The sequence below is a fragment of the Alligator sinensis genome, unplaced genomic scaffold (genome assembly GCF_000455745.1).
Source record: "Alligator sinensis unplaced genomic scaffold, ASM45574v1 scaffold505_1, whole genome shotgun sequence".
In the NCBI taxonomy this organism is placed as follows: Eukaryota; Metazoa; Chordata; order Crocodylia; family Alligatoridae; genus Alligator; species Alligator sinensis.
Genome location: NW_005841940.1, coordinates 608797 through 616364, shown reverse-complemented (window position 1 = coordinate 616364; position 7568 = coordinate 608797). Strand labels below are relative to the sequence as shown.

At 48.5% G+C, this 7568-nt stretch overlaps 1 long non-coding RNA gene across 3 annotated transcripts in view; it reads left to right on the top strand.

The window, feature by feature from the left end:
• The first annotated feature begins 667 nt into the window (after positions 1 to 667).
• LOC112549614 overlaps positions 668 to 7568 on the top strand; it is a 12178-nt gene continuing 5277 nt past the window's right edge. The window contains exons 1-3 of one of the 3 annotated variants that reach the window (XR_003093123.1): positions 675 to 843; positions 3351 to 3412; positions 3955 to 4059. This is a non-coding gene — a long non-coding RNA (uncharacterized LOC112549614). Of the gene's footprint in view, positions 844 to 3350; positions 3413 to 3954; positions 4060 to 7568 lie in introns of all 3 variants that reach the window. The other 2 variants (XR_003093122.1, XR_003093124.1) reach the window with 2 other exon arrangements.

The window sequence follows — 7568 nt, the reverse complement described above, 5'->3', positions numbered from 1 at the left end:
CGGCCCAGCCCCGCCGCACATGCCGCCCTCCTCTTCCTGCCGCTGTCGCCGCGAGGGGGCAGCCTACCACGCTGGCCCGGCGGCTGGATATCAAACGCCCAATCACCGCCCGCCATCGCGAAAATTAATCAGCGGCCCGTCTCCCACTGGTCGCGGAGCCCGCTAGATTTGCATATCAGAGCCGCGACAAACCAATGGGAGCAGGCGGCGAGAAGCAGGTTTGGTAGAGAAGGCAGGTCTAGCTGCCGGGTTGGCATTAAACTGCGGCGGGAGGCTTGTGGGGGAGTGGAGCGAACTATGTGCGGCGGGACTTGGGGGGGCACAAATCCACGCCTCCCCAGTAGAGATCCTGTCGTCCTCTATTTCCGAGCGGGTGGTACGTCCCAGTAGGTCGGAGGCTGCCTCTGCGTCCATACCATCAGCAGGGGACAGGGGGTTAGAAGCCAAGCGGCCTCTTTCACCACGGCCGCCCTGTGGGGGAAAGAGATGGAGTGAGTCAGTACAGCACACCCTTCACATCGCGCCCGCGCAGCTCCTGACCCAAGGCAGCTTCTGTGCTTGAAGCGAACGCCGAGCCGCTGCCGCTCAGCGGGGGGACTGTGGTAGTTCCCCTGCGGTCAGCCAATCAGAAGGTTCCAGCGCGTCTGGAGCGCAATGCATGGTGGGGCGGCGGCCGGAAGCAGGCGTCTCGCTGAGGCTGGGGGTTCCCATAGCAACGAGTCCTTCCCCGGGTGAGAGCGGTCGGGGCCGGGCAGGGGATTTGCCGCCGGGGGAGACCATGTGTGTCACACGTGGGAGTCGGACCATGCTGATATTCGCGGGGTTGCCGTGGAGGGCTTGCAGGTGAGGTCGCCGGGAGAGCGAAGAAAACCTGCAGGGTAGTGGAAATGGAGCTAAACAGCCTTGCATTATTCCCACTTGCCCTAGTGTGACTGCGAATGTCACTGGGACCTCGTCTCTCTTCTTCCCCTGGGTGTCTTTTGAAGCCTCAGACTTGCAGCTTAATGCCTGTGGTGTCCTGCTTGCACCCAGCCTGGCCACGCTTGGCCTCGCAGGCCTGGCCCCTTATTGCCTTGTATCCCAAGCTCCTTTCCTCTGCAACGTGCTCGTTTGTGCACAGTCTTCCCCTTGACCCATAAGTTAATCACTACAGATTGTAGGTCAAGGTGTTGTACATTTTTTTCTAAGCCCCTGCTACATGTTGCATATTACACAGTTTTTAGGAGAACTTTTACAATCTTTTCTCCAGTGCCTGAATCTTGTTGGTCTAATAAAAGATATCATCTCTACTAGGAGTCCTGATTGATATATTACATAATTAACTGGTTAATTACACAATGAACTTAGACCAGCCACATGTGCAAAGTAAAGGCAGCAACAAGTGCAAAGTGAATACTGTACAATTAACTAGTGAATTGCATAATAAATTTAGACCAGCCACATATGCAAAGTTATTACCACACAACAAAAATGGCCAGCTATAAAAAGAGCCAGCCAGCTATGAAGTTAGTGCTTGAAAATGTGTAACAACTCTATAGCTGGTTTCTGTCCAGCTTTAATCTGGACATGTAGCAGGGCCCTTGGGAAGTTCTGGCACAATGTGGCCTGGCAGAACCCAAGCTTGTTTGATGAGATGCTCACGCTCACTGGCTTTGCCCTCTGTGAAGCTATCTCTGGGGATTCCCTTCTGTGTGGAGTGAGGGAGGGCAGCTCCTCTTGATGTTGTGCAAATTGGTCACTAGAGGACAGTAGGTGGTCATAGCAATTCTGCCCCAACGTGCTTCAGGATACTGAGGTGGTTTAGAGACTACGTTTTCCTAGGCTTAATCCAGACTACAGCCATCACTATATACACATGGACATCTGTAGTCTGAATTAAATTTGACTTTGGTCTAAACTAACTAATCTTCACTGAGCGAGGATTAAAGTTAATGCATACTAAGGCAGTCTGAACTAGGCAATTTAAACTATTACTTAACAGGTAATGGCAGGTATCTAGGGCTTGCTGATGCTGGTGCCCACCACCAGGTGTAGTGAGTGCAGTTTTGTGGCCCTGATTGTGAGTGGCGGGCAGTGTCCAGCACCCCCTGCTGTCTCTACTAAAGAAGTGTAAAAATGCAAGAAAATCTCCCTGATGGTCAGTGATTGTCTATTAACTCTTACAGTGTAATTTGAATTTAAATTTGATTTGGACTGCGTGATGCAAATCGAAAACAGTGAGCAGATCTACAAATGGCCAGGGGTACCCAAAGGAATGAGACTGTTGTCAGAAAAAAATCCAACAAGCCATTATGCTGCCAGATGCTTCATGTAGGCACACCTGTCTCCTGCAGAGCTGGCAATAGGTGTACCACCTTTCCCAGGACACTGGGAGACAAAGCCACAAAGGCAAGCAGGCACGGTGGATCGGATCTTTCATGTCAGTTCCTTTTCCCCAGTCTCCTTTTCAAGTCCTTCCATCTACTGCCTAGTCCATGGGGTGGCAGAAGTCAAATTAGGCTGGTTAGATGATTTCAAAACTAATTGCTACTGATCAACAGATACCTTCCAAAATTAAATCACATGGAATTAAATTCATGTTAGGATTTAGAAACCATTTAGTAGCACGAGAATCACCCACCCAAAGATTGGAGGAGGAGGGGTGATTACCAGGGTCCCTAGTGTTGCCAAACAGATACTTCTTAACAGCAGTAAGGAAGCAGTAAAGGGGCTATCTATGCCATGGAAATGAAACACCAAATTACTTGGACCAATTTAAATTTAAAATATTAAAAACTGAGGGTCTCTTCCTATCTCTGTAATGGGGAAACCTCAAAGAAAGAGTATGAACTTTACTGCTCTTTCCAGGGGAATGTGCAGTCTGAAGACAAAGGCCCTGGACAGATCCCAGGATCTGGGCAAAGTTGGGACAAAGTAACTCTAATCAGCAGCATGAAAGAAGCCGGTAGCTTTCATAGTTCTTTGGTGGTGACTCTTGCTGGTTACTTAGAAAAATAGGTTGGGGAAATATTATTAGACGATTGTTAAACTGACCACACATGTAAAACCCAATAAATCAAACGACCATTAAACCAACTGCAAAACTTCTAGTCTTACTCAGCTAATGAACATGTCCTCTCACAGACTCCTGTAACATACACAACATGCTGCTTGTTTCTTTTGAGTTTTAAAATGCATATGACGTTTGAAATCAGAACTCGTGGCAGAGGTGATATTTTTTATTAGATTAACTGGATATTTGCAAAAATATCTTTATTTGCTGATTCCTTTTGCTTGTAGACCAATACATCTACAACCTGTAACCCTACTGTAACCCTATGACATTTGCTATATTTTGGTGTGTGTTGCAGCTCTCCAGAGGTAGGAATCAGAACTACACAGCTGCATATCATAGGCCTTGTACTGCTACAAGGTAATAAAAGATTCACAACCCTTTCATTTACATTTGGAGCAGGACCTGTTTTATTTTCCCTCTCCTGCTGCAAAGTTACTAGGGCTTATTAGATTTAGTATAGCACTATCATTAAAGAAGGGTAAAGTCTCAATACATGTAGCAACCCAGGGACTTTTATAAAAGTAATTTTTTACATGCATGTATAAATTGTCCTTTGAAGTGTGCTCCATGTTGGCTGAGCATCAAGTGCTGTCCCAGGTTGTAAAAGTAGGACAATACATTTAGAGAACCTGAATAACCCAGTTGTACCTCCCACTGGGACATGACTGAATAACTGTTGTTGCCAGTTAACTATTATACATGTGGCTTAAATCACTTCTACAAGGCATGACCCAAATGAAAGGTCTGTAGCAACAAAAATACTCAAGTAAAGCAGGTTGCCTAAGTCAGATCACCCATATCCTAGTTTGCCCTGCCCCAGACTTGTTCTGTGCCCTTTGTTATCTCCTGACTTCTCTTTGCTGCTATTCTCTAGTGTAACACTATCTCATTATTTAAAGGGTTAATTGTCTGCCACAAGCTGTTTGAGACCCTGTGATGCAAGGTGGTGTGAGCTGTCTTGTAATTCATCGGCTTCCAAGACGTATACTTCTGAACCTGGTTTAGTGAGTGCTGTTGCTGCCCCGGCTTTTCTATGTAAATGACCCTGAGCATGGCAAGAGTCAGTCCTGCTGCAGGCGCAGTCTGCTCTGGAAGAGTTCTGCATGTTCGCAGACAGGAAGCTCCTTCCTTAGGCTTTCTGGGACACTTGGCTTCAGTCAGGGCTGGAAAATCAATGTGCTCAAACACCACCAGCAGCTGGATTCCTGGCTGCATTCTGCCCTGCCTGCCTTGGATCAGGAGTTGCTAAGAAGGGTCTGAGCAGACAGACCTGCCTTGTATATGTTCCTCTGTGTGGCAGTTTTTTTAACTCCAATAAATTCCCAGAAACTCCCAGCTGTGGCTAAGTAGCACTTGTTCTACTCCACTTCTGACCAGTCTGACTTCACCTCATTCTGGCTTTCTCTTCCACAGATGAGCTGCCTGTACCACTCAACCTGGTATCCAACAAGTTGGCTTTAGTCTCTCAAAGCATTTCTAGGGTTCTGCTTAAAATCAGGCTCTGAAGCTTTGCCCCTTACACCTACAAGCTGCCCCCCCAGACCCTTAGCATACTCAGAAGCACCTATCCCTATGGCAGTGGTGGCCTTAGGGTTGTTGGGGCCCTGGGCAAGAGAGTCATTTGGGGCCCCTTAGAGGTTTAATTTTGATGACCTATAAGCAAGTCGGACATTTTTTAAAATTTAAATTTCACTTTGCCCTATCCGTGAAACTGCAGTGAAAGTATCTTAATACAATATTGATAATACAAAGAAAGAGTTTTTTAACATTGAGCTATATTTTAGTTTCATTGTAGGTTCAAAATTTTGGGGGCCCCTAAAGTGTGGAGCCCCGGGCAGTCACCTGGTTTGCCCTCCCCTAAGGCCGGTGCTGCCTAAGGGAGTGAAGTTGTATTAAACAGTGATGGGGCCTGTCCAGGCAAGCCACAGAGAAGACAGCATCTCTGTGCTTCACTGATAACTGGAGCCCTTGGAAGTAGCTGAGATCATAGCTGCCAGGGGCTTTTCACATAAAGTGAACTGAATTCCCTGTTTTTCTTTCAGTTTGGGGAGGAATTAACTCTCCATAACTCCCAGGCTTTTCCACTTCCCCTGGGTGCCCAGCACCCTCACTGCTCCAGTGTAGATTTCAGTGCTCACTCACTAAATTCATGTTTTCACGGCCCTAGAGAGAGAGGATGTGAGCTGCCCCAGTGCACTTTGTGGCATTAAGGGATGAACCTTGGAAAGAACTGGCTTCTGTTTCACCAGTTTGGCTCTGTTTGTTCCAGCCATGATCTTACACTAGGAATTTTTAGTGTTAAATGTGACCAGTACAGACAGATGCTGGACTGAGTTTGAATCCCATAGCTGGGCTGATGGAGGCTCACTGGGCATCAGCCTTATCTGTGGTAACACGCAAACAGCAGACACAGTACCTCTGTCTCTCTGGTGGGGATCTGGTACATGAATTATTTCACATTAGTGTGTGGCTGTGAGCCGGGACTGTCAATATGACAACTAACACCTTGGCGTATTCAAATGGAAAAATGCAGGAAGAGCCCTGTTTGTGATACCCTGAGAACAGATTAAACACCCCCGTGCTGGACCCCTGCCCACTACCCTGACAGGCCTTTGCAATCTTAATGGGACAAATTTCCTTAGATGCCATCACCCTGTGGCTCAGACTGTCTCAGAGCCTGGAGGTATCTGATCAAATCCACTCTAATCTCCATTTCTCTGTTGTGCTTGTGACCTACCAGGTGTCCCCTTAATTCAGTTAGCAAGAGAGTGAAAGCAGCCTTGCCTGGAACAATGCCATCAGGTTAGCAGGGCAGGGGAGGCTCTTTAGGGCTCATTTGTACTGATTACAGGGGATCCCTGCTAATCCCTCAAGATTTCTCCATTTAAACTCTGAGGATCTTAGGTCAGCAGTGGAGCAGCTAAGCACTTAAACTCCTTGTGTGCCACAAGTTACTGCAATGAGTCAGTCAGGAAAGGGAAATGCAATGGCTAAGGGGAGAGCCAGTCTGAGTCAGTGCTGTGAAGAGGCAGGGGTTGTTTGTGGAGGGATAAGCACCTAGATGACAGTAGTTTGTTCATGACTTCAAAGCCCTAGGGAATCAACTCAGTCCTACCATCTTGCCAAGGCAGAAGCTGCCTTCCAACCCTTGTGGGGAGGATTTAAGATTACGGGACCTGCAAAACATAGCTCCTTTCCATTCTGCATGGATGCTAGATATCTCCTAGCATCTGCATTCCTTGATGGACTTCCTTCCTCCTGGTGGCATGTTGGTGGTGCTGCACGTCTGTTGTTTGGAAAGTGCCTTGGGTTCCTGGGCAGGATGATGCCACTGGCATGGTTTTGTCATGTTACTAATGAGGATCAGAAGTGCCTGCACCTGCTGTCACAGGTGAGGGATGTGGATGGACAGATGTTGCTCAGCCACAACAGACCTGAGAGATGGGTGAAGGATGAATGCAGGGAATTCTTTTACACTAATCTTGAAGCAGTCAGGTTTGTCTGGGGCATAGGGGCAACCCCTCCCCGTAGGCTGTAGCTGGGAAACATTCCCCTGCTGTTCAGAGCTGTTGCTCCGTGCTGCACGGGGGTTAATGCAAAGCAGGATCACTGTGGGGACTTGGAGGAGATTCTCTGGGGCTGTAGGGATAGATCCACAGGAGGGCTTTGGCCTATCTTATGTGTTCAGTCACTAGTGGTGCCTCTGCCTCCAGGGAGGGCATTACACACCAAATATTGAGATCATGCTGAAAGAGAAGCTGCTTAACAAAGCCAATAGGAGATCCTGATGGCAGGGGCATGTCCTGAGTCCTACCCCTCAGAAAGACTTAGACTGTCCAGACTGCATGCTTCTCAACAGTGTAGCCTAGCTTGTGCAGGGCTCTGTACTTCCGTGACTCAAATGCTCCTGATACCTGGGTAGAGCGGGTGTCTGCACAGCAGTGTGGTGTGCAATGTCTTTATTTTAAGCAGAGTATAAGAACATGACATGGGAGTGGTCAGACTCTTGAGGTAGGTGCTTTAAGTATTGGCTACCTGGTCAAGGTAAGGACACTGTCTCTTCTGGCCATGCTTGTGCACACCAGGACTGATGGATGTGTTCTGAGAATGCCTACTGACCAGGCTTGCAGGTGAGTCCTTCATTCATTACTAGACGGAGCTCCACACCTCAACTGAGTAGCAAGCTGCTCAACACTGTCAAGGCCTAAGCCAGGGCTGTCCAACTGGTGGCCAGCAGATCACATGCAGCCTGTGAGGGGTCAGTTTACAGCTTCCAGGCTCCCAGGCAGCCACCGCTCCTGCCCTTGCTCTGGATGTAGCAGCAGCAGAATCAGCAGCTAGGGGCTCTGCAGTTCCCCTTCCTCTTGTTTCTGCTTCCTGCCCTTGCCCCAGGGGTCAGGGCAGGATGGCGTGGCACAGCCTCGGGGAGCCTGCCACCTAGGGTACCTGTGCTGCACTGCAGGGGAAGAGGGACCAGGATGTGTACACATGGTGCAGCAGGAACGGGGGGGGG